The 27,983-nt window shown below is 36.2% G+C and overlaps 1 pseudogene; it reads left to right on the top strand.

The window, feature by feature from the left end:
- Positions 1-334: 334 nt before the first annotated feature.
- On the top strand, positions 335-27,396 carry LOC133316134 (uncharacterized; annotated as a pseudogene).
- Positions 27,397-27,983: the final 587 nt, after the last annotated feature.

Here is a 27,983-nt window from a genome sequence, read left to right as displayed (position 1 = left end):
TTCAACAAGTTAACCTTTATCCAATTATATATAGCAGAGATGGCATCAACCAGAGAACATTCCCCATGTCAGCAACATGAGTTCGGTCATATACTAATGAGATTGAGATGTACATAAAATAATGATAAAGCTGCCTTGGTTATGAAAGTACCTCTTTTTAATAATTTTTTGATTGCTAATTCTTTTCTACCAAATGCAAGTCCATTCATGGTTAAGAAAGTTATTTGTTGAGGAATCAAGACACGTTTTGATATCATAAGGGAATGGTCTATTTTCTTCTTCTTCTTTTTTTAAATCGAAAGTTCAGGAAAAAGTTTCATTCCAACGTTATGATATGCCGCAAGCTTCATTGATGACTTACAGAGAATCTACTAATGAAAGATCATTAGTAAGAATAAAATCCAAAACCTTTAAAAGCTAATATTATTTGCTTCTACTAGCTAGTTGAGTGAATTCTCATATGCACATATGATCAATTTTGTACTGGACTAAGAACAGATCCGAAGTGGCATTTAATAATTGAAATTTGAGTTGTCTTCCATGTACGTACACCATGGAAGGCAGCTTGTATTTAAAGAATTCATCATCATGTTCTTATAAACTCGGACATAGCTTAATATTCTTTTCACTAATGGCATTATAATTGTCACGAATTATGACTTGGAATAGTCCGCATGTACTTCAGACCAGCTACAACATTTGCTTTGCAATTTCATTTTCTTCATGGATCACCACATCTTAAGGGGGCGTTAAGAGAAAAAAAAAATTTTACCAAAAAAATACAATTACTAGAGAAATGATGAGAATGTGAGTTTTATAGGAAAATTAAAAAAAAGTTATTTGGTAGGTCGAAATATTACCGAAAATATTGGTTTAAGTTTTCTGAGTCTTTGTTTGGTTTCTTAGTAAAATATTACTGAAAAAATGGAGTTAAATTACAAATATAACCCCATCTTTGGAAAGAGTTTAATATTGGTGGGAAAATGGAGGTAAATTACTATAATAACCCTCACTAGTAATTGTGGATTTAATATGCAAGAATAATTAGAACAAAAAGAAATAAAGTCACTTTTGGTGAAAAAGAGTTAAAATGACAGTTAAGAGGTAAAAATGCGGATAAATAAAGTTATTCAAAAAGTGAAAGTAAAAATAGAAACATGATTAGAAAAATATTCTAGTACATTGGGTAAAGTTCGGTAATGAATAGAGGTGATTAGATAGATAAACTTGTAGGAAAACTTAGACATATGCGGAAGCGGTTTAGGACCTAGTACATTGGTATGCTTACCGAATCATCCTTGTTTCACAATTACCTCTCGGTGCGCAGGTCTCGCGTAGAATCTTCCCTTGTAGGATTCCTCTTCACGAACAGCTCACCTCAGCGCCGCAGCACGAACAACCTCCTTGAAGCTGGACTGTGGCAGATCTTCCAGACTATCTCTCGAGGAGGATGAGATGGTTGTGTGGGCAACCGTTCAGATGATGAACGTCTGCCTCTTGGGGTTTGTTTCTGATGATCTGTTCACCTTGGAGGCACAAGAGGAGAAAACTATGAATATATACGCTTAGGTCTTAGACATAACTCAACCCTAAGCCTCATGGGCTCAAGTTTCACTGAAGCCCAATAGGACTTTAGTGACCAAAAGAGCATATATCCAACAATCTCCCACTTGCTCTTTAAGATACAAACTTGAGTTCGTAAACCCAAGACCATGTAGCCCATAAGCTATCATCATCTGATAATATACCCCATCCCTTGTCTCGAGCTAGCCTGGGGACCTACCATTTGTCATTGATCAAGGCTCCTGATAATCTTTACAAGATTATCTAATTCGGCGCTACTCCACTAAAAGCCCGAACGTGAACTTCAAGATTAATGACCTTTATAACATTAATATGCATCGCCCCTTTGTAGAATGTCTATAATTGATTGACAAGTTTTCTGTAACTCAATCAATTATTTATTCCCTTGACTATGATAGTTTCTCTAATGGATTACATGCACTGGCCAGTGTCTTTAATATCCAAGTACCAAAACATATCAAGGGGACATATCCTACAAATTCTATGTTGTTTATCTCATAAATACCGATAATCAAATAATCTCACTCCCAAAATACCGAGTTATTGGCCGTCAATAGATCGAACCTCACCCGTTGGTAAATCAAAGAATGAAAACTATTTGATTACCTATTTATAATAAACTCAGGATTAAGAGCAATCACATAACTATAGTTAACTGGAGATTTGATACCTTATGACAAAAAAACAACCTTAACCAAATCTCTCCTTGATCCTTTCAATGTGAATGTTGATTCACACCAATATTTTACAATGATTCGAACAAAATCATTTCATAAAATATTGCAGCCTGAATAAAGTGCCCAACTTTGTTTAACGGCTGTGACTCCATTCATCAACTGTGAGAACCTATGATCATGTCCTCCATGAACGTATCCATATGATCATATGCTCCACAATTTGATCCGGACCTTTATGTTTGTAAATAGTGCGCAAAATAGATAAATAAAACCTTATTTATGAAATTCAGAAAATTATTTTATTGTTTCATCGTCTTACTCCAAGAGCACAATGAAACCAATAACTCCCACTTGCTTAATGCAAGTCTGGGATCCTCCTAAGACCCAAAGAAGTAAAATGCCTCTCAAACACAAGTTCAGACAAACCCTCAGTAACTTGGTCTGCAAGATCCACCTCTAATGCTATCTGAGTTTAGTGAAAAACTCATAGCTCGAGGTTGATTTTCTTGAGTCAATATCCACTTGAAATAACTGATTTTTGAAAACTCAGCTTTTCAAGACTCCCACTAGAATATACCAGCATATAATCTCTCGTTCTCCAAAGATACTTGAGTACATGCTTAACAATAATCTAGTATTCCTCTAGGTTCAAAATGGTACTATCTCACTACTCCCACTGCGTGACAGATGTCTGGTTTAACGCCCAACATGATATGCGTGAGTCTACCTTTGCCAAAGCATAAGATATCTTGCTCATACATTCTTCCTTCTTAGAAGTCTTTGGTCACTCCTTAGGAAGATGAATTCCACATCTGAGAATTATAATTCTTCTCTTAGAATTCTCATGTTGAATTTTAGCAAGAGTTTTGTCAATGTAAGTAGCCTGAGGTGATGCCAACAACTTATTCTTCCGGTCTCATAAGAGTTTTATACCAAGAATATAATTGGCTTCCCCATTACTTCCATACCAAAACACTAACTTAGCCAACTCTTTATGCTTGATATTACCTCCACATTATTTCCAATAAGGAGCAAATCATCTACATAAAGTACTAGAAAAACTACTGTCTTCCGTTGGATCCTTTACATACAAATACACATCATTCATCAAGGTTCTCTCAAAATCAAAATTTTGATAACCTGATCAAAACTGATGTTCCAAGACCTGGATGCTTGTTTAAGTCTATGAAATAGACTTTCACAACTTGCATACCATGTGTTTCTACCCATTTGCTATAAACCCTTTTGGTTGTTGTATGTAGATATCCTGACATCCAACTCCCAAAATGAAATCTCATAATTGAGACTTATAGCAACTAAGAGAATCTGGATAGACTCAAGCAAGTCGTCTGGCAAAAATTGCCTCCAAGCGAGCTTTGAAGGTTTTCACCTTTCTGTCCATCCTCTATTTGCCTTTTATGTCCACATGCACCTTGTGGGTTTTACCCCTCTTGGTGTCTTTACTAGGACCAAACAGAGTCGAAATACAAGTATTTCATCTCATTGTTCATAGCTTGAGCAACACTTGATCAACAACATCTTCTAGTGCATTATCGTAACTAGTAGGATCAATATCACTCAACAAGAAACAACTTGAGAGTTAACAAGGTTCTCTCCCACTACGAATGTATTGTACTAGACCTTGTGCATTTATAGGTAAAACAAAGAGTGGGTCAAATGATGGATCTTCAATTTCTTGAGGATCCGCTTATCCTTGATATTGTTCCTTTACATGTGATACTAATATTTCTACTAGTTTCACTTATATATTATCATGTTGAATTTCCAATCATGGTTCTCTTGTTTGTTCACTTAGAGATATATCTATCCCCTCTTGAACAATCAAGGGAACAGTGGATGAAGCTTCTACAGATTCTGAAAATTCTTAATCTGAGATAAATCTCATCAAGAATAACCTAACTTAAGAGCTTATAATTTCTTATCTAGTCCTCCTTTAAGAAAATCATGTGAGTTCTCACTTAGATTATCTTGTCCTTAAGACTAAATAAGAAATCATCCCTAGTTCTCTTAGGGTAACCAAAAGATATGCACATTTCCATACAAGATTCCACCTCATTTGACTGTTGTTGTGGGACGTGTGCCGTAGCACCCTAATCCGAATATGGTTTGATCTGGGCTTGCACGCTTTCCATAATTCTTTAGGTGTCTTTACAACAAACTTTGATGGAATCAAGTTAAGAAGGTACATTTCCTTCTCTTAGGCATCTCCCTTGAACAACATTGACAAAGATGAATAACTGAACATGATCTTCACCAAGTCTAGAAATGTTTGATTTTTGCATACTGCAACTTCATTCAACTAATGCGTTCTTAGAGTTGACAGTTACAAAAACTATCCCCTCTTAAATCAGGTAAGACCTGAACTTACCAGACAGGTAGCCAACACTTTAGTCAGACCAAAGTGTTTTTGATTTGAACACCTACATGCTTTTCTGCCTCAGACTAAACCTCTTGGAAATTTCCAAAAGCTTTAGACTTATAGCGCACTTGGTTCATCTGTCCAAATCCAGAGTAAACATTCATATAATGAAGTACTCATCACCTCTCCTGGTCTGAACGCTAAGTGGTCCACATACTTTAGTATGTACCAGTTCCAGTTGAATAGTTGCGCAAACCTTCTTGGCCCTTGTAGGATTGCTTGGCCACTTTACCTTCCAAATAGGACTAACATGTAGCTGTTAGTTAAAAGATTATTGAACTTTCAGTCTCTCTTTTAACTAAAACATATTTTCTACTTGAGATAATGTGACTCAATCACAAAGGCCAAAGTAATGTTTCATTTGAAACTTTTATTTCTTTGGTGAAAATCCTTGTTCATCATCCTTTCCATTCAACATAACAAATTTAAAAAGGTTATAGGACATAGGTAATAAAGACTATTTAAACAATGTACCAGAACAAACAAGACGAAGATGAACTTCGAAATGTAACTGAGGAATCAATTGCATTGTCAACCCATGTTTTAACCAAAACAACTAACAAAAATTGAATTCCTCTTGAAATCTGGAACAAATAAACAATCACCCAAAACCATAGTCTTATAAATAACTTGTCCTACTGCAAATGCAGACACAAGTTCCTATTTTCAAGCTTAAAATATCTATGTCCATTGCTGACAGGTATGCCATGTTTGACCTACTACAAAGAGTAACAAACATAATCAGTGATTCCTGAATCAATAATTCATTCACTGATCAGGCCTTGATATGCCCATGTCAGGTTCTTTTCATCACCTCTGGGCAATTTTTCTTTCAGTATCCCTTCAGTCTGCACTTGAAGAACTTGCCTTGCGGCTTCTTCATAGCAACTGGTTTGACAACTGATAACCAAGTCATTTTGTTCTTGTTACCACCCTTGGGTTTCCCTTTGGATTTAACAAGACTCTTAGCAAAACCTGCACCGACTGCATTCTGTCTAGCAAAACATGTCATTAAGAGTCTGAAGCATTTTTACTCCACTCTTAATCATGTACACTTGCTTCTGCAAGTATTTGGAAAGACTGACAATAATATACTAGTGAACTACCATATCTGCCATTTCCTAATCTGAGAAATGCATCTTAGTTTCCTTAGACGCATCCTCTGCAGGTTGCTATGGCCCTCGCATTGTCAGGACAAATTTTAGCTTCCATGTTTTAAAACAATATCAAAAATTTGCTTTTCACTTATTCATAGTTGGTACCATCTAGAGGTTTTCGACTCAAAATCATTTCTAAGATATTTTCTGAAAAATATATAAAGCACACAATTACAAACAAATAATGCAATAAACAAACGAAGTGCGAATAGATTCTCATAACTACTCTTGTTTATTGTTAACAATCTTTTAGTTTATCTTTACAAGGCTTACGATGGGCAAGTCACTTATAAAAACCAAAATTGTTATTTGGGCCTTCAGTGCCATTGCCAGAGCCTCGATGGGAGGGTTAACAATTTTACCAAAGTTGAATGTAATTAACCATTGTTTAATTTCAAAATTATCCTTAGTGTCTAAGCATTGCCGACGATGGGCCGTACAATACTTTACTAAAATTTTGAAATTATTAAGATTTAATCTAGTGAAATCTGATTATCCTTATCCGATGGGGCTTCAGCGATAACCATTTAACTAATAAACTCACAAATGGAGCCCGCAGGTTTTAAAATTAATTAATTTTTAAAACCTTCACCCATTCAACATTTTTGTTTGAGAATTTTCATAAGCCCAGTCGAATTCATTGTTTAATTTCAAAATTATCTTTAATAACTTAGTATTATCGACGATGGGCCGTACAATACTTTATTAAAATTTTGAAATTATTAAGGCCCAATAAAATCCAATCATGCTTATCCGTTGGGGCCTCACATGATTATTTTATTGATAGGCCCACAATGCGCCTGGAGGTTAAATTAATTTCTTAATTTAAATCTCCTCCCATAGATATTTAAGTCCAATCTAATAAAATTCAATCATGCTTATTCGATGGGACTTCACAGGATTATTTTATTAATGGTCCTATAATGAGCTTGAAGGTTAAATTAATCTCTTAATTTAAATCTCCTTCCATTCAACATAAGCAACATTTTCTAATTTCCAAGAATTATTTAATTGAGAGTATCTTTTGTTCGATTTCAAAAACTATATAAGTAAGAGCGCCGATAAACGTGCACTAAGCTTAACATAATTTTGAAAGCATTAAGGTCCTGAAATCCGGTCACTTTACGTCAGCGTGTGCTCCAAACAATCATGATACATGAAGGTTGTATGCAGCGTGTGTTATTCCATGACCATTTCAGAAAACCCACAAATTACTCGCAAAATAAAAGAATTCTCTTAGAAAATTTTCTCTAATTATTTTTCTAGATTTAAATCATCCAAATAGCTGACTTAATTATTAATCTAGATTGCAACAATCATAATAATTATCATTTATGAGGATAATTTAAAATCAAAATAATTTCCATAACGATTATTTTTCTTGATGTTAATTATCCAAAATTAATTAATTCAATTATTAATCTAGATTTTTAATAAAAATCATAATAATTATTAATTAATTTCTTACGATGATTTAAAATCAAAATAATCTCATAATAATTATCATACTAGTCGCTGAAGACATAATAGCTATTATGCTCATGCAATCATACAAGTTATGCAACAATATGGCACCACCTATTCTATATGGCATGTTATCGCAATAAAGCATGTTATCTATCATATAATTTATATCAATCAATAAAAGCATTAAATAATAAATCATAATTACTTTAATCCATGGCCTTCCTATTTTAAAGAAAATAAAATTAAATAATACAACTTTGGAATTCGACTTTCGCCTAGCCCATAGTATCTGTCTCAAGCCCCTTTAAGGTTTCATGGGCCCAAAAGCCCAAAGACCCAATCCTTTGGCGAGAAACACTAGGACGCGAAGGAGGAACCCTAGCCGTCAAGTCTGCCGCGCCGTCACCCGAAGTCAAATCAGGCTGAAACTCCAGGGGAAGGACCGCCACGTAGAGACGAGTGCACCGCCGCCGGAACCACCCAAAAAGGTGGTCGGACGCTCCATCACTCTCCGATTCTTTGCCGGAGAGTGGAGGCCACTCTCATCCTCTTGTGGAGGCGCTTGGTGGAGCGTGGAGTCTCCGATGGCGGTGATCCACCCACCTTTGCGTTCGTCTTTCCGTCCTCTTTCCAACCATATATAGATCGCCCCATTCCGAGATCGGGAAGTGCTCGAAAAGTCTCCGACAATGCTGATTGCGCATCTTCCTCGCGATTTCTCGATCTTGAACTTTTACAAAATATTGAAAAATACACAGAAATTCCAAAAATAAACAAAAACAGCAAGGAGGAAACCTAATCATATGAGATTAGCCTCCTTGTTACAAATCGAGAAATACACGAGAGACCCTAACCATGGATTAAAGCATTTTTACCGATTAAAATTTAAACTTTTATGAAAATGAATTATAAAATACACATGCTAGATTCATACCATAATCCTAGAACCCTAGGTGCCACATTTCAAGAAGCAAAACTAATTACATGAATAGTGAAACTAGATTCACATACCAATGTACAGCCAAGGCTCTGATACCAATTGTAGGAAAACTTAGACTTATGCGGAAGCGGTTTAGGACCTAGTACATTGGTATGCTTACCGAATCATCCTTGTTTCACAATTACCTCTCGGTGCGCAGGTCTCGTGTAGAATCTTCCCTTGTAGGATTCCTCTTCACGAACAGCTCACCTCAGCGCCGCAGCACGAACAACCTCCTTGAAGCTGGACTGTGGCAGATCTTCCAGACTATCTCTCAAGGAGGATGAGATGGTTGTGTGGGCAACCGTTCAGATGATGAACGTCTGCCTCTTGGGGTTTGTTTCTGATGATCTGTTCACCTTGGAGACACAAGAGGAGAAAACTATGAATATATACGCTTAGGTCTTAGACATAACTCAACCCTAAGCCTCATGGGCTCAAGTTTCACTGAAGCCCAATAGGACTTTAGTGACCAAAAGAGCATATATCCAACAAAACTTTTACCCAGTTAAATTTCTTTAACCGTGAAATATATAAAAGCATTCCTATCTTCTTCGTCTCCACGCGACTTCAAACAGAAAGCAAGAACAGAAAAAAGATAGGAAAGCTTGAGAGAACTTCAACAGTTGATAACTTGAGCTAGGATTGATGAATCAATCCATTCCAAAGCTTAAAGTGTGTCAAATTTCATCTTCTACAAAAGTCCTAGCTTAGTTTTAGTTGGAAGTCATTATATTGAGAGATATCTCATTCTCCTTATTTCTAAAATTTGAATAAATTTGAAGTTTTGGGAGTTTTTGAGTGCATTGGAGCTTGGGCTTGCTTCCTCTTGCATTCTAAGGTAATTTATGGTAAGTTTTCACCATTTTTCACACATTTTCATGAATTTTCATGAATCTTAGGTTAGCAATGAATAGTAATCCGAAAATAGGGAATTTAAAAGAGATGTTGATATGTTATCTTGTTGTTTTCTTAATGTTTGTGGTATAGGATTAAGCAAGGAGACCCAATAGTTGAGGAGGATCCATTGGTGACACCATTAGAGTGAGAAACCTAGCTTTTCTCTAAATTTCAAAGAGGGTAAGTGATAAATTTCAAAAATTAAATGGTATGAGTACTTGGAGGGTGATTTGTAGGTGAGTCCTTTAGTTAAATATGCTTGGGATATGTTATCAAAAAAAAAAAAAAAAATGCTTGGGATTGGTTCCCGTAAAAGGAAAAATTATGAAATGGCCGTTTCGGACACTTTGATAAATTGAGCTAAAAATCAAGTGTAGGATTCTTGTATGTGTAGTCTTGAAAATTAAACATGGTAGACCGGTATAGAGGAATACTGATTGTCTTCACATCTTGGAACTAGGTTGTGACTTTGTGAGAGATCGTGACGTTGTGGACACGAGAGTTAGTGGAGGACACTGCTTGCCAGGTAAGCTTTCGGTCCTTGGGGTTAATCTCCCGTTTGTTCCACCAGACTCCGAGGGAGGATGATAGTTTGATATGGTATGTTGAAATAAATTGTTATATGTTGCATGAATATGTATGTATGTTTGTGTGCCACACAAGATAATGTTTCCTTGTGTGAGGCATAAGACGGTGTTTCCTTATGCATAGTATGAGACGGTGTTTCCTCATACGGTATGTTGCAAGACGGTGTTTCCTTGCGTAATGCATACTAGTTATATTCTCTGGCCAGTAGGATTATATTATTGCACACTGCATTGTCATACATAGTCTGATGCATGCATGGATTTTTATACTGTGTTTATACCAGAAGTGAGCTAAGGGGTGGAGAAGCCCTCCAAGGGTCCCTAGCTTAATGAGGTAATTATATTATCTCACCCCGCGTTATGGGGATTACCATTTCAGGTACAAGAGCTGATGGTGCTGAGGCATAGAGTGGCAAGAAGCCAGGCGAGAGATATTACCTGACCTGATAGTCAGGATTAGCTTGTTATGCTGATACGTATTTGACATGGTTTTATTTTAAATATGTATCTGTTGAGATATATAGTCCCACATTGGTTGTATGTGCAACTAATGTGGAGTTTATAAGGTCTTGGGCACTCCCACCCTTTGAGTTAGCTTTTGGGGTGGTAACATCAAGGTTCTTAACATGGTATCAGAGCCTCACCGCCTCCCACTTTCTCTTGTGGCGTTTCTTAGCACAGGTAGGCTGGGCCTGTTGCATTGTCCACTCTTCAAGCCCAATGGGCTCTCGTGTGAGGGGGCGTGTTGAGATATATAGTCCCACATTGGTTGTATGTGCAACTAATGTGGAGTTTATAAGGTCTTGGGCACTCCCACCCTAGCTTTTGGGGTGGTGACATCAAGGTTCTTAACAGTATCTATATGCCATGTCATTATTTTGAGAGCATAGGAGATGTCTATGCCATGTTGATAGATTGTCTATTTCGTTAGTTATGTCTGTATATGTATAGGTTACTTATTTGATTACATCTTTTTTTGGTTGGTTAATGTAATCATGTAAGTAACTCTATGGATATTATTTTGAGACCGTTTGTGATTATGAGATAGTCTATGCCATGGATGGCTAGGCAATATGGTGGATGCCTGAATTATATTAAACTGTCAATCAGGTTGAAATTATCTTGGTGGAAATTATCCCCAGTGATCCAAAATACAGAGAAAATGTTGTCCGTTGTATTTTGGTCATGGAAGTGAAAAGGTTTGCAATACATAAGGAAAAAGATATAAATTATTCAGTTAGCTTCTGCATTAATTAAGTTAAGCATGTTGCGCCCACTATCATATTATGTTAATACACCGGGTGCACACGGGGCGTTACAATTACAAATTTACTCAAGGCTATTTTTGACACAAAATTCAAATCACCTTTTTCATTTACATGGAGAAGCCACAATACCACCTTGTGTGTGGTATTTTTGTTTCAAAATTTGGTCTAAAATTACACATGAAATTGAATCCTAGTTATCCAATTACCCCAGCAATATTTTTTTTAAAAATGCTTCCAAACATAATATTTTGAAATACTCATTGTTACTTTCCCATGCATCCCAAAAAAATCTTGCTTCCAAACACCCCCAATAAGTCCTAGAGTCTCGTGAACCCAATATGAATAATACATACAAGACTTTTTTTTTTTTTTTTTTGTGACTACAATATTTGTCTCTAGAAAGCTTTAAAAATTATACCTAAGATAATCTTGTGGCATCTTTTAATTTAAATCGGCAACCGGCCTTCATTATAATATAAGTCATTAATAAATTAATAGCATTATTTGAAAATGTCACTACTAAAAACATTTATTGGTGTGAGAAAAAAAATACTATTGTTACTTACGAAAAATTACGACAAAATATATCATCACAAATTTACTATAAGAGTGATTTTTTTTATTTTTTATTTTTTGGAAATTATAAGAGTGATGATTTAGTTATCACTTATCACAATTATAAGTTTTTGATAAACAAATTGACACAATTATTTTAAAATTATTAACGAATTTCTTCTCACTATTACAAATCATTTGGTGATTAATAATTTATCATAAAGGATTCTAAAAGAGTGACACGCTCTCTAATTCTCACTAAAATAAATTATTATTACTTACTACGTTGATTGCTACTATGGCCAGCAAAATGGGCTAGGCTCGGCAAGACGACTTGTTCCGCTCGCCAAATGGGGTGGGACAAACTGACTCATTTTTTGGTGGGTTGATGAGCGAGTGGGGCTTGTCAGTATAAAACAGATTTGGGCTGGCGAGCCCACCAAACGGGGTGGGGCGGGCTGACTCATTTTTTGACTAGTTGATGGCGGGTCAGACTGGCTACTTTGCCCTTAGGGGTGTAAATTATTACCTCAGGTCAGACTCGGTCTATTACATATAGTCAAATAGAATATGCTCAGACTTTTAAAAAAGCTTATTTAAAAAGCAGGGCATAGAATTTTTTTTACATACCAGGTCTATAACTCTGAAGGCTGACCTATATCATATTATTTATTTTAAATAAAATAAATAATTTTTTTTAATAATTTTGAATAATAAAATAATATTATTTTAATTAGTAAATGCCTAATAGGTTTAACAGACTTAGGTCAAGACTTTTATTTTTCAAATATAGGTCAGACCAGACATATAATTTGAGCCTACATATACTAACAAACCAGGCCAAGCCTATAGTTTTTTTATACAAACCTGGTCTATTTAAGTCAAAATCTAGCTCAGCTCAGCCCATTTACACTCCTAATTGCCACTATAAATTATTATTAATATATCACCAAATACGTGAATCAATTGATATGTTATTATTTTAGCTTAGCCGTTAATTTCGAGTTTGAGTTAAAGCCACTAGGATTGATCTAGTGTTGAAGGATTTGGATAGGTTGCATTAGATTATATGTTCCATTCCTATCAATGTATATAAAAAAAATGAACTAAGTCACATAAATAGAAAAGATCCATAAACTTATTACCAAATTTTGGATGAGGCAGGTTATATTTACAATTTTTTTTGTTTACGAACTCTTACAAATTACACTATCTTCTCCCGGGAGAACAGTGGTTACACTATGTTCTCCCGGGAGAACACAATGTAATTTGTAAAAAATTTCAAAAAAAGTTTGTTAACAGATCCTTCCCCATTTTGGATTGAGGTGATATCACACTAGGGGTGTTCATCAACCGATTCAAACTGCGATGACCGAACTGAAAAACCGATAATCGAATAAACCGAAAATCGAAAAATCGAGAATCGAAAAAAAAAAACGCAAATTTTAATTGGATTGGATCGGTTTTCAGATGGGTTGATGAAAATCGATCCAATCCAAACTGATCCAATATATTAATTCCCCTCTACCTACTTGGGTCTTTCGTCAATTATATCCCAAAAATTTCTAAACCCAAGACTCATTAACCCATCAATTAAACCCAAGAAAAAATTTAGTCACATTTTATTAACAAAATTTTATATGTGTAAAGCTATATATCTCATTGCCAAAAAAAAAAAAAATTATATTATCATTTACTTATGTTTTTCTATTTCAAAAAAAAATTTACAAAGCCTATTATACAAAAGATGTTATTTGCACCATAACTATGAAACAAATTTTAGGATTTTCAAAAAATCGAAAACCGATCCGTTCCAATCCAAACCGAAAAAATTTGGATTGGATCGGATCAGATTTGAAAAAAAATCTAAATCGAAGAGATTGGATCAAATAATTTTTGCTTCAAAAATCAATCCAATCCAATCCGCGAACATCCCTATATCAAACCTATCAGTTAACCCGTTAGTAAAAAGTGTCCCTTACAAAAGAGTTTTGCTATTTTGGACTACTCTTATCATTCTAACAAAAAATACTTCACAAATATTACATTCAAACAATAAAAGACTTTACTTTTTAAAATAATTTGCCAAAAAAAAAACTCATATAAAATAGATAAATTATAAAAGTTCATAAACTTATATTTCATAAAATTGGGTAAATTTGTTTTTAAAAAAAACTAATTTCGCTGTTTTTTTTTTTTTGAGTTACCCAACCCTAATTATCTCTTTGAGACGAGTTGGCTCCCTCTGGTATCCTCACGAGCTTCGACTCTTTGAACTGGCTATGGGACTAATCCGGAGTGCGAGGGAACAGTGATGCCTAGAGGTTCAGCCCCCTCCCCAAGAATGAATTCAGCGGGAATCGAACACATATCCAACCCCACTAACTCAGCACCAAGTTACTAACTGAGCTGCACCCATTGAATAATTTCGCTGTTTTTTTTGTTAAAAACAATCTTGGTAAATCTTTTCACTTTTGAAAAAGAAATTGTCAAACAGCCCAAAAAGCCGAATGCCAAATGTGTCAGATAAGACACATGGCTAGCTAATTTTTTTATTTTTTTTTTTCAGTGTGGGCTCCGCAGTGCAGTTAATGAAAATCTCTGATCTGTATAGTGCTTCCCTTTGAAAGCAAAAAATAAAAATAAAAATAAAAAACAACTTTTACTTTTTCTAAATTTCTAACTTTTTCTTAAAAAGCTCACATGCATAGGTAATCTTTTTGAATAACTGAAAAAGCTCCAACCATACGATCGATTAAAATTTGTCAACACAACTCAATTTCCTTTTAAAAAACCTAGTTGTTCATTACTTGAGATAGAGATATTTAAGCAAAGGTTAATATATTAATTTTGGATCTAATTTATAAGAGCATTTAGATATCTTTGAGGGTAACAGATCATTGTGCAATAAATATTTGTCAAAAGAATAACGTGTGTGCACAATAATAATATGATAGTAATAGAGAGAAAATATTAATTTACCTCTTATTTATAGAATTATCTTTATGTAGTGGATTCCTGGATCTTTACTATTCTGAGAGTCAATGTCCAAATTCATAGCTATCACATTAGAATTAACATTTTTGATTGATGTTTTTCTTTATTTATCTTATTTTCCTTTTGGGTTGCTCTTCCTTAGATCTTCTACAATATGGGCTTCCATTAACAGTAGCAAATTTTCTTCTTATTTAAAATGAATGTCCATAGCCTGATAGCAAACATGAACTTGAGCCTTTATAATAGAAATCAGTAAATCCAACAATTTTTTTTTTTTCCGGAGTTACGTGGAGGACCTCGCCATCATAACACACAAGTAGGGGTGTAAATGGGTCAGGCTGGCCCAGTCCAGCCTACGGCCCGGCCTACATTGAGTCCAGCTCAGGCCTGGCCTTTTAGAAAAGTAGAGTTGACTTAGGCTTATAAAAAAGTTTTTTTAATAAATAGACTATAGACCAATTTTGTCAAGCCCGGCCTACAGCCTTGTAAGCTGGCCTATTTAATTTATTAAAATAAAATAATAAAATAATATTTATTTTATGTGGCAAGACACAAAGTACTAAATACCAATATCTCTTACTTTTTGTGCTATTTTATTTTATGAAAGGAAAACTTGTCTAATGGCTCCAAAATTTACATGTTGTTCAGCTTAATACCATGGAGCAATGGGTCCCTTGCTGGATTATGATGTTACTGATGAAGATCTTTCAATAATATTCTTCTTTCCCTTGTCTTGATGGTGGTTTAAAGATTTTTAGATGAATGACATTCTCTTGTAGACTTTATTTCAGCATCCAGTAATTGTATTTTTCTTATTTTTCCCATTTCTTTGACTCTATTCCTCTATGATATACATTCTAGAGCTGATGTATTATGTTGACTCTTTCTTGTTTGTCTTTTTTTCCTTATGAGAAGTACTAGTGCATGCATGAATGGAACTTTCTTTGCTCTATACAATTATTTTTTTTGCTTAGTATATATAGTGGGAGGCCTACAAGGCCTATAGGCCATGTAAGGCTTTCTTATTTTTGATAATAGGCCGGACTTGACCTACAAATAAAGCCTTTCATAGGCCAGTAGGTCAGATAGGCTGATTTTTTTTTACGTAGACTTAGGCCAGGATGGCCAAAGCCCAGCCCAGCCTATTTACACCCCTACACGCAAGTAGCATGTTTCAAGCTTTTAACTTGACAATCTTGTGGTCATAATATCAACACCATTATCATTTATAAGAATCTTTTCTAGTTCTAAGAGTTTAAAATCCAATAATACGAAATATCAATATGCTCCGACGGCATAAAAGGTTTAATTCTTCTTAAGGTAAATAATGCTTTGCCTTGTCACAAAATAATACAAAATTTTCTTGTTTGAAACTAAATTTTTTAAGAAAATTTTTCATCCACAACAACCTTACAAAGGATTTTCCAGCATTTTTATCACCTCTCTTCATATTCAAAAATAAAATAAAATAAAATAAAAAGCACAATAAATGCTTAAGAAAAATGTCAAAAGAAAAACGGACCTCCATGTCGGAGACAGCCCAACCAACAAGTAATGGGTCGTTGATTGTGACCTTTGTATACAGTCAATGACTACATTACAATTAGTGGTTATGTAATGACAACTTTTCTTTTTTCGTGCGACTGCGCAACACAAACAAGACACATTGCGTATTAAATTTTTTTATCCCAGTCTAGTCCCACAAAAAAAAGTTCTATGTTCACATATAAGGCTCTAATCAATTCAAAACCAGAACATAGTGCATTAATAAATACTTGATATTTTCAATTAAATGGAGTTTGAGATTTATGATATAGAATGCTACCTTGAACAGCCCAATTAGAAGATTGAATAAAGTGATTTGCACATTTCCATTTTCCCACGTATCACATTTCTTGATCATCACTATTAGTGTTGGAGATGAAAAAGGAGAGGGGAGGACACTCATGTTAGTGATTGATGGGAGATATATTTAAGTAAATGGAAATGAACATATAAAAAACATTATCTTAGCAAATTTTATCAGCATTTAAATTAATGTTAGATGCATATAAGGATATTTTACATAACCATAACATAAAAATAAATAATAATATTGAGTGGCTGAAAATTTCCAATTGAAAATTTTTGAACCACTCTTTTTTTACTGTTTATGCGAAGGTTATGCGTCTACCGCTATGACCTCTCTCTTAAAATAATATTTCGTGTCACTTTTAGAATAGAAGCTTATGTCTAATGACCTATTTCTTTGTGTTTGATAAAATATTTGATGTTAATCGCTAATTCAATCCAAAACTTTAAGATATTAGGTGAAGTTAAATTAATTGTTTTATATCTTTCTAACACATTCCTTCACATAAGAGTGTTTGAGTTTGAATCGTGGATATGACACAAGTCCATTATTGGTCTGCCATGTGCTTTTCTTAATTCCACCTGAAAATAGAGGGGGTGAGAATCGAACTCATAACCTTGTGGTCATTGAAACTCTGATACTATGTTAAGAACCATTTTAACCCAAAACCTTAAGGTGATAGGTGATGGTCTTTTTAATACTTCATATTTTATTCTCAAACACACCCTCTCACGCGCTTGAAGCGTGAATATGACACAAGCTCATTATTGGTCTGTCTTGTGCTGCACAAGCCCATTTTTTTGTCTGCTTTGTGCTTTTCTTAATTCCACTTGAAAGTGAGAGCGGTGAGAATCGAACTTGTGACCTCGTGGTCCCTGAAGCTTGAAGCTCTTACGCTTCAAGTCCAAAGGGCTCTTACGTAAGGGGATGTGTTAGAAAGATATAAAATAATTAATTTAATCTCACCTAATACCTTAAAATTTTGAGTTGAAGTGGTTCTTTAACACTTGCCTTGCACATCTTTTCATAAAGCTGATTGATCTCTTTTATTTGTTTTGTTCTCCTTATCCTTGCACTGGCATCTTATTCTGTCCACTTAACCAAATCTTCAAAGAGATTCTTAGATACTTAAAAAAATAATACGTCTAAAACGAGTTAAATTTTATTATTAAATATTACAAATTAATCTGAAAGATATCAGTTCGTAGGTTACACATTATATTTTGATTGAATTTGTAAAGAACCTTGGGATACACCACCCCAAAAGCTAGCTCAAAAGGTATGACAATATATCTCAACACGTCCTCTCACACAAGAGCCCATTGGGCTTGAAGAGTGGACAATGCAACAGGCCCAGCCTATCTGTGTTAACAAACGCCACAAGAGAAAGTGAGGGGCGGCGAGGCTCTGATACCATGTAAAAAACCTTGAGATACACCACCCCAAAAGCTAGCTCAAAAGATAGGAGTGCCCAAGACCTTATAAACTCCACATTAGTTGCACATACAATCAACATGAGACTATATATCTCAACAGAATTGATTTGTTGCTATGATAATTATCACAATTCATATTATATCAGGTAGAGGTTTTGCGGGATCAGTATTTCGAATCAAACCAAAAACTGCTATGCCAGATATTCCTGAAGTCATAATAAAAAGATTCCTATGTATAAAAAAAAATATTAATAAAAATAAAGAACTGCCAAACCAATTCTCTGGTTATCCTTTAAGAATATCACTCTTAGGTTCATCGTTAAGTCATTTTCTTGAGCGAAGGCATTCGAATTAGTGAATGTCAAAAGATTATGACATGGCTCGTGTAGTCGTGTGCCTCTGTTATCCACTTGATGCAATAGTCTTAAGCACTAACAAAACTTTGTCTTCATTCAAGTTATTTTCTTTGTGAAGTTATTCCATATATTTCCTATGATATGCATCTTTTTCCTCTGTTCCTCCCACTGATGTAATTTAATTGCTCCTTATCTAACAAATTTTTATGGAATATTTAACTTGGTGCCCAATTCTCTTCAATAGGATAATAGGAAAGAATATAATATGACCACTAAATTTTTAATTTTTTAATCTTGTTGAATAAAGTTGGACAATCTACATTGAGAGGAAGGAGTTAATTATGAAGAAAGAGACCCACTAAACTACTATCCCAAAGAAATTAATCAATGGAAACTATTGTACTTGTCATCATCAAATAATCAAACCCCCAAGTGGATTATATAGTGGTGGAGAATGCAAGCTGAAGGCCATCTAAAGCATTTTCTCTTCACTAACTGCCTATCAGAAGCAACCAAGAGGAACATCAATCATATTAAAGAAAAAAGAAGAAGCTAAAATTTCAGATAAAATAATTGATTAAAGGGCAAGTAGATATAGAGACAAGCAATGTGATTATTTTCGGGATCTTCAAAGAGATTTAGTATATAGTAACAGATACTAATAGGAATGTTGATTTATCTTATTATCTTCCATATAACCTGCCAAAAGAACGTGTCATTTTAACGCTTCATACTGTGTTTGTGGGTGTTGCATGTTTTATAGTGACGGCAGAATATGAACTCTGAACATTATAATTTGTCGGATCTTCTGGCTACGACCAAAACGAAGGGACACTACCACAGGGAAATATGAGAATTATACCGTATATATTGTTGGGCTTCCTCCTTTAATGCTAATCCCAAGTCCACTTGAGGGGTTTCCTAAAAACCCTAACCCTAATTTCCATCTCCTCTATATATACTCATTAGTTGTGGGTGGAGGCTAGGTCAGATTTTGAGAGAACAAATTTGAGAGAAAAATTATTTGATTGTTTGAGTAAAGCTTTATGCTTTGCATTTGAGAGATCTCTAGAGAGAGTTTGAGTGAGACATCTCTAGGATAGTTTGATTATCACCATTGTTGGAGAGGTTGAGTTAACCACCACATTGGTGTATTTGATTCTTTGTAACCATTATTTTTATAGTGGATTTTTGATCTGGACTAGGTCCCGTGGGTTTTTACTTCTTCATTGGAGAATGTTTTCCCATGTTAAATCTGATTGTGTTCTTCTTCTCTCTCTCCTGTTTTGTGATTTTTCGTTTTTGATTTTTCCGCTGCGCTGCCTGACCTGGTGAAGTTCAGGCCGAGGTATTGTCGAGATCCGAGATCAGGATCTTGCTGACTGACTTCCGCAAAAGGCCCCTGAGCCGAGTTTGAGGGAACCGAGTTCGCAACAGTGGTATCAGAGCCCGAGTTCGACGGGTTCTGAGGGAGACGAGATGGAGACCAGTGGCATAACCAATGATGGAGACATGTTCAAGCTGACCGCAGACAATTTCACATATTGGAGACCGATGATGGAAGATCATCTCTACTGTAAAGATTTGCATGAGCCCATTATCCTTGATGAGAGACCGGCAGGTAAAACTGATAAGGAGTGGGAGATCCTGAGTCGGAAGGCGGTAGCCACGATCAGGAAATATATTGATAAAAACCTCTTTGAGCACGTGTCCGAGTTCACGAATGCGTATGAGTTGTGGACGAAGCTGGAGTCCATGATTCAGAAGAAGACTCCCAGGAACAAAGCACACCTGGTTCGCCGACTTGTTAAGCTTGAATACAAGGACGGCTTGAGCATGATTGAACACCTGAACACCTACAAAGGTATTGTGAATCAGCTGTCAAAGGCTGATATGAAAATTGATGAAGAATTGCAGGCATTGCTGCTGTTTAGCTCGCTGCCAGAAAGATGGGATACTCTGGTGGTGACCCTGAATAACTCGACTCCAGATGGAAAATTGAAGATGGATGTCGTGACAGACAGCATCCTGGGCAAAGAATCCAGGAGAAGAGAACGAGGTACTTCGAGTACGTCTGAGGCCAATGTTGCTGAGAACAAAGGGAAATCTGACTCCCGGGGTAGAAGCAAAAGCCGGGCTAGAGGTCGTGACAGACGAGAGAAGTCCAGAGGTCGGTCAAAGCCGAAATATGAGTTGAAGTGCTTTTACTGTGGAAAGACAGGCCATAAGAAGCCAGACTGCTGGACCCTGCAGAATGATAAGAAGAACGGCTCTATGAAGCCGGATCAGATTATTCCCAAGAAGAGGGAAGACAAGAGCACCACTGCAGTGGCTGCCAACCCGGATGCCGAGATATTCCTCATTGGTGAGGATAATTATTTGAATGTTGCATATGATGACTGCACCTGGATTGTTGACTCTGGTGCCTCCTTCCACGTTACTCCACACAAAGGTTTTTTCTCCTCTTATCGAGGTGGTGATTTTGGAGTCGTGAAGATGGGAAATCAAGTGACCAGCAAGATTGTTGGTGTCGGTGATGTAACTCTGACCACAGATGTCGGATGCCGACTTGTGTTGAAAGATGTAAGGCATGTTCCTGACATGCATTTGAACCTAATCTCGGTAGGCAAACTTGATGATGCCGGGTTAGTGAACTACTTCGGTAGTGTGAGATGGAAGCTGGCCAAGGGAAACTTGGTCGTGGCCCGAGGTAAGAAGGAAGGCTCCTTGTACGTGATGCAAGGAAAGTTCAATGGCGGAGAAGCCAATTCTGTCCGCGATGAACCTAGCTTGGAGCTATGGCACAAGCGCCTCGGCCACATGAGCGAGAAAGGGCTCCAGATCCTAAACAAGAAAGAATTACTGACCGGGTTGAAAGGCCAAGCGTTGGAGAGTTGCATGCATTGCCTAGCTGGAAAGCAGCACCGGGTTTCTTTTGTGAGACCGGATCAACCAAGACGACACAGGTATATTCTTGACCTCGTCCATACTGATGTCTGCTCCATGTCGGAAAGATCCCTTGGAGGAGCTCAGTACTTTGTTTCATTTATTGATGACCATTCCCGCAAAGTGTTGGTATATTTGTTGAAGTCTAAAGACCAGGTACTCCAATCCTTTAAAGAATTCCATGCAATGGTTGAAACGAAGACTGGCAAGAAATTGAAGGTGGTCCGATCTGATAATGGTGGTGAGTATTGCGGCCCATTTGATGCATACTGCAGAGCGGCCGGGATACGACTTGAGAAGACGCCCCCCAAGACTCCACAGTTGAATGGACTGGATGAGAATGATGAACCGAGTCCTCAAGCTGAAGAACAGCCGAGATATCCAACTCGAGAAAGAAGACCCTCTACAAGATACCCATCTGATGAATACACCGTTGTTGCTGAAGACGGTGAGCCTCAGAGTTATGATGAGGCTGTGATGAGTTCAGAGAAAGAAGAATGGGAAAAGGCAATGCAAGACGAGATGAAGTCTCTGCACGAGAATCAGACTTATGAGCTGACCGAGTTGCCTGAAGGAAGACGAGTTCTGAAAAACAAATGGGTCTACAAGACTAAGAATGAAGAGAACGGGCTGAAGCCGAGATACAAAGCCCGGATTGTAGTGAAAGGCTGCAATCAGAAGAAAGGAGTAGACTTTGAGGAGATTTTTTCTCCTGTTGTGAAAATGACCTCGGTCCGAACCATATTAGCCATGGCGGCTTCGATGGACCTCGAGGTAGAACAAATGGACGTGAAGACGGCATTTCTTCACGGTGATTTAGAAGAAGAAATATATATGGAGCAACCTGAAGGATTCCAAGCTCCAGACCAAGAAGACTTGGTATGTCGGTTGAAGAAGAGCCTATATGGCTTGAAGCAAGCACCTCGGCAGTGGTACAAGAAGTTTGAATCATTCATGACTGATCATAATTTTGAGAAGACTGAAGCCGACCACTGCGTATTTGTGAAGAGGTATGAGGCCAGAGATTTTCTGATATTGTTGTTATATGTTGACGACATGCTTATTGTAGGGAAAGACAAATCGAGGATAGCCGCCCTGAAAAAGGCGTTGAGCTCGTCCTTCGCAATGAAGGACCTCGGCCCTGCAAAGCAGATTCTCGGAATCAAGATCATCCGAGTTTGACAGAAGAAGCTACTGTGGCTGAGTCAAGAGAAATATATTGAGAAGATACTGAAGAGATTCAGCATGGACAAAGCCAAAACAGTGAGCACCCCCCTTGCCGGACACATAAAGCTGAACCAGAAGCAATGTCCGAGATCTGATGAAGACAAAGATGAGATGATGAAGGTCCCGTACCAATCTGCTGTCGGAAGCTTGATGTATGCAATGGTTTGCACTAGACCTGACTTGGCGTATGCTATTGGAATGGTAAGCCGGTATTTGTCAAACCTCGACAAAGAGCACTGGGAAGCAGTGAAGTGGATCTTCAAGTACCTCCGAGGTACGACCGATTTATGTCTCTGATTTGGAGAAGGCAAAGCCGAGTTGCAAGGCTACTCGGATTCTGATTTAGGGGGAGACGCCGACTCGAGGAAGTCGACTACATGATATTTGATGAGATTTGCCGGAGGAGCTGTCTCTTGGCAATCAAGACTTCAGAAATGTGTTGCACTATCGACAACTGAGGCTGAGTACATTGCCGCTACTGAGGCAAGCAAAGAGATGCTGTGGATGAAGAAGTTCCTCATGGAACTCGGCCATGATCAAGACAAGTACGAGCTGGGTTGTGACAATCAAAGCGCAATCCATCTTGCGAAGAATTCGACCTATCACTCCCGCACTAAGCATATTGATGTGAGGTATCACTGGATCCGGGATGTGGTGGAAGGTGGAGAGCTCGAACTCGTCAAGGTGCACACTGACCAAAATTGGTCAGACATGATGGCGAAGCTGGTTCCAGCAAGAAAATTTGAAGACTGCTGTGAAGGAGCTGACGCATTGAAGTCGGAGGGGGAGATTTGTTGGGCTTCCTCCTTCAATGCTAAGCCCAAGCCCATTTGAGGGGTTTCCTAAAAACCCTAACCCTAATTTCCACCTCCTCTATATATACTCATTACTTGTGGGTAGAGGCTAGGTCAGATTTGAGAGAACAAATTTGAGAGAAAAATTATTTGATTGTTTGAGTAAAGCTTTATGCTTTGCATTTGAGAGATCTCTAGAGAGAGTTTGAGTGAAACATCTCTAGGGTAGTTTGATTATCACCATTGTTGGAGAGGTTGAGTTAACCACCACATTGGTGTATTTGATTCTTTGTAACCATTATTTTCATAGTGGATTTTTGATCTGGACTAGGTCCCGTGGGTTTTTACTTCTTCATTGGAGAAGGTTTTCCCATGTTAAATTTGGTTGTGTTCTTCTTCTCTCTCTCATATTTTGTGATTTTTCGTTTTTGATTTTTCCGCTGCCTGACCTGGTGAAGTTCAGGCCGAGGTATTGCCGAGATCCGAGATCAGGATCTTACTGACTGACTTCCGCAAAAAGCCCCTGAGCTGAGTTTGAGGGAACCGAGTTCGCAACATTTATGCACCTGCTTTCACGTCGTGGTGATAACATATCCTTTTTATACTTGAATTCATCTGATGAGAGTCAATTATTTTGAGACCCTACGCTAAACTGCTAAAGTAGTGCATAAAAGAGAATAGGGACTAACGACACCAAATCATTTGTACCAAAAAAGATATATATAATTAATTACCATATTGAAATGTTTGGTTTTTTTTCCACCTTTATAATGTTTGGTTTTGTTCTTTTTATGGTGTATGGATGTTCCATAGTTTGGTCAATATAAATCTTGAAAGATTTCAAATGTACACCCGAAATGGTAAACAAAAGCATTTATCCCCAAATGGAGTCTCCCATTAATTGTCTATGACCCTCTCAATCAAGTTGTACTGTGATAGTGTGATGCCCTCCAATAAGATGAGCAAGACAAGACTTAGTGGGTCTTAATCAGCAAAGAGATCAAGGTGCCTTGAGCGAGCTGGTTGGTTATCAAAGTTATGGAAATAGTACTACACAGTTGAAATAGTATTAAAAAAAAAGAAAAAAATTGACACAAACATTTAATGAAGGGGTTTAGAGGAAACTATTCTCATGCAGTAGATACAAGAGAATAGGTGAGATAAAAATCTAAGATGAGAGAAAAAAAATCTAAAGTGAAACCCATTTATAATTGTGTGTGTAGGAATGGATCATTTTTTCCAATAGCAAAAGAAAATGATTCCCCTTTAATGAAATGCATGGTAAGTTTTATAAAGGACAAAATAGCGATTTTCAGAAAGGACTTTATTAATTTTATGTTACATGAGATATCTTCTATCCTATCATAGGCACAATCATATGATAGGACCCATTCATTTATGAAAAAGAAAAAAGAGAGCAACACGAAAATTGATAGGTCTGTAGGATAGAGAATTATTTTCCAACAACATGAGTATAGTTTTTCGGCAAAAAAATTAAAATAATATTTTTTAATTAAATAATTACACATTTATTGCAATTTTGGTAAAAATTACGGATCTATTGCACATTGTGACGCCTCTTTTGGGCGTCACATGTGACGCCCCATTGATGCGTCTCACCCTAAGGGGAAGACGCCCAAATGAGGCGTCTCTCATGAGGTGTTGACACGTGTTTTTTTTTTCCAAAAAAAAAATTAATTTAATCATAAAACTTCTAAAGACCATAACTTTTGACTCGAATATCCAAATCAGGTAATTCTTTTTTTGATTCCACATAACTTTTTGAGATCTACGCAATGACATCTCATTTGATATATTTTATTTCTCACCAACATAATTTAAATTTAAATCAGGTAATCCTTCTTCCTTAGATTTTTGGAATATTTATTTCCTTTATTAATACAGATTTTTCAAATTGATTTTTGAGTTTAAATCACAAATCAAATCTTTATTTTATTTTCCTTATTAATAATAATTGTTACTTTTAATTTAAATCACAAACCAAATTTTTTTATAATAAAAATAAAAAAAATTATTTTTATAATTTAAATCACACATCAAATCTTGATTTACTTTTTGTATTAAATTACAAACGCAGAACTCAGAGGCTTCTGAGTTTAAAAATATGACACGTGTCAAAACCTAACACATCACCAATCACGTCTAAATTGGGTTTCAATCAAGAGGCAATCACGCCTAATTTAGGTAATTTTATTTTTGAAAAATATTCTTAAGCCATCATTAATTTCAGACCACGAATAATAACCCAGTAGCTTATAGCATTGATCATTAATTTTAAAAATAATATCATTCTTCCTTAGAAATTTAGAATATTTATTTAATTATTTCCTTTATTTCTACAGATTTTTCAAATTGATTTTTTAGTTTAAATCACAAATTAAATCTTTATTTTGTTTTCCTTATTAATAATAATTTTTATTGTTATTTTGAATTTAAATCACAAACCAAATTTTTGTTATAATAAAAAAATTATTATAAAAAAATTTAAATCACAAATGAAAATTTTATTTATTTTTTTATATTAAATCACAAATCCAGAACTCAGAGGCTTCTGGGTTTAACCGCTCTTATAATACCATTCTTGCAAATTAAAATTGTGTTTATGAGAAATAAAATATGTCAAATGAGATGTCATTGTGTAGATCTCGAAAATTTATGTGGAATCAAAAAAAGAATTACCTGATTTGGATACTCGAGTCAAAAGTTATGGCCTTTAGAAGTTTTATGATTAAATTAAATTTTTTTTTTGAAAAAAAGTGACACGTGTCAACACCTCATGAGAGACGCCCCATTTGGGCGTCTTCCCCTTAGGGTGAGACGCCTCAATGGGGCGTCACAGTGTGCAATAGATCCGTAATTTTTCCCAAAACTGCAATAAATGTGTAATTATTTAATTAAAAAACATTATTTTAATTTTTTTGCCATAGTTTTTCCCTTTCAAAAATAATCACCCTAAAATCATTTCTCTTCGTCAACAACCAAACCACCATCTTTTTCTCCATTTTTTCTTCTTCCTTTCCTTATCTTGATTTTCTTTTCTTCTACATTTGCTTCTTCCATTACTCTTCAAGCATCATTTTGAAGCTCTAGAACAACTTTAACTTCTACCCATTTTTCTCTTTGAGGTAGATTTTAAGGGTGACCTTTAGGGTGTGTTTGGTTGGAGAATTATGATGAGATAGATAGGCAAATTAGAAGTGAGATTGTAAGCTGACCATGTTTGGTTGAACGGTTTCCAAATTTTCCTACCTAAATCATTATGCCAGCAACTTAATATTGCATGTCTTTTGGATCGAAATAGCCGGCCAAATTTTCCCACTTGAGATGTGATATTGTGCCTTATCTACCTAAATGGTCACATTGTCTAATAACCAAATGACGACCGTACCCTTTGAAGAGCGCGTGAAAGTGAAAATCTTTGAAGAGCCTATATTTCGCGTTTGTTGTTCGTGAATCAGAGAAATCGTCTCGTTCGGCGGAAGAGCTCTTCGATGGTGGCAAGATCAAACCTTTGAAGGAGGAGGAGTCGTCGGAACGTGCTAGAAGCCCACTTCTATCTCCGATCCAATCCAAAAGATCTCCGATAGCACAAGGGAAGAAGATGATTCGCGAAGCATTCTCGCCCAGAAAGAAGAAAGAGTCCTCCGGTGACCCTTTTGGTTCCATTGAATAGAGGAGAGGGAGAGATATGACTCCAGCAGCATCTGTGATTTCTTCATCGAATTCGGGTCGTAGAGTCACGCGATCACACTCTCCTTACAGAATATCCCACCACACATGGGAGGAAGAACCACACTAACCCCATACCAACAAAGAGGATTCCATTTCCACCACATCTTCTTCTTCCAAGAGTTCCAGAAAATGGAGATTGAGGAACTTCTTATTGTTTCGTAGTGCCTCCGAAGGAAGAGGTTCCAGCATAGATCCATTCAGGAAGTTCCCTATTTTGTACAAGAAACCTGAAGAAGGAAAAGTTTCAACCTTTAGATCCGTTGATAACCCCATCCCAAGGTCGAGAAGAAAGGAACCCGTTTCTGCACATGAATTGCATTACGCAAGGAAAAAAGCCGAATCAGAGGATTTAAAGAAGAGAACTTTCTTAACATACAAACAAGGATTTAAAGAAGAGAACTTTCTTAACATACAACAATAAAATTTCAATAACAGATTTATAACAAGGTTATTTTCGTAATAGTAACTTTTTTCCCATCTATATTTTACCTACACCCAAACATAGACTTTATAAAAGTTACCTAATTTTTCCTTCCAAATTTTTTTCAACCAAACAATTTTTTTTACATTTTCCTACCAAACTCACTTCCCAACCATTTCCCTATGAATAATATTTCCCTATTATTCATAAAATTTCTCCTCAACCAAACATTCCCTTAGAGTTGAGAAAGGTGCTCTAAGGAGAAAGAAAGCAACCCACACCTCAAGATTTGATTATTCCGACTCCTTGCGGTAAACCTATTATCTAAGGCCTTGAGAAAATCTATAAATTTGTATGGGTTTGCCTAGGGTAGTTGTATTCTTGAGATTTGAAACTAAATTTAAAGTTTTTATCTATCTCCTTGTTATCCAATATTATTTTAATCTTAAATAATTTTTAAGGCATTGTTAAAATATTTGTGATGTCCAGATTTAATTAAAACCCAGCTCTTTGCTTACCTGGAGTCATTGGAAGTGCATTAGTTGGTTCCTCAGAGCTGTGAGTGAATGATAAATTATGATGACATA

Source organism: Gastrolobium bilobum, unplaced genomic scaffold, assembly GCF_033153095.1.
Source record: "Gastrolobium bilobum isolate Gb01-03AN ecotype WA unplaced genomic scaffold, APGP_CSIRO_Gbil_v1 utg26468, whole genome shotgun sequence".
In the NCBI taxonomy this organism is placed as follows: domain Eukaryota; kingdom Viridiplantae; phylum Streptophyta; class Magnoliopsida; order Fabales; family Fabaceae; genus Gastrolobium; species Gastrolobium bilobum.
This window is presented reverse-complemented; position numbering and strand designations above follow the sequence as displayed.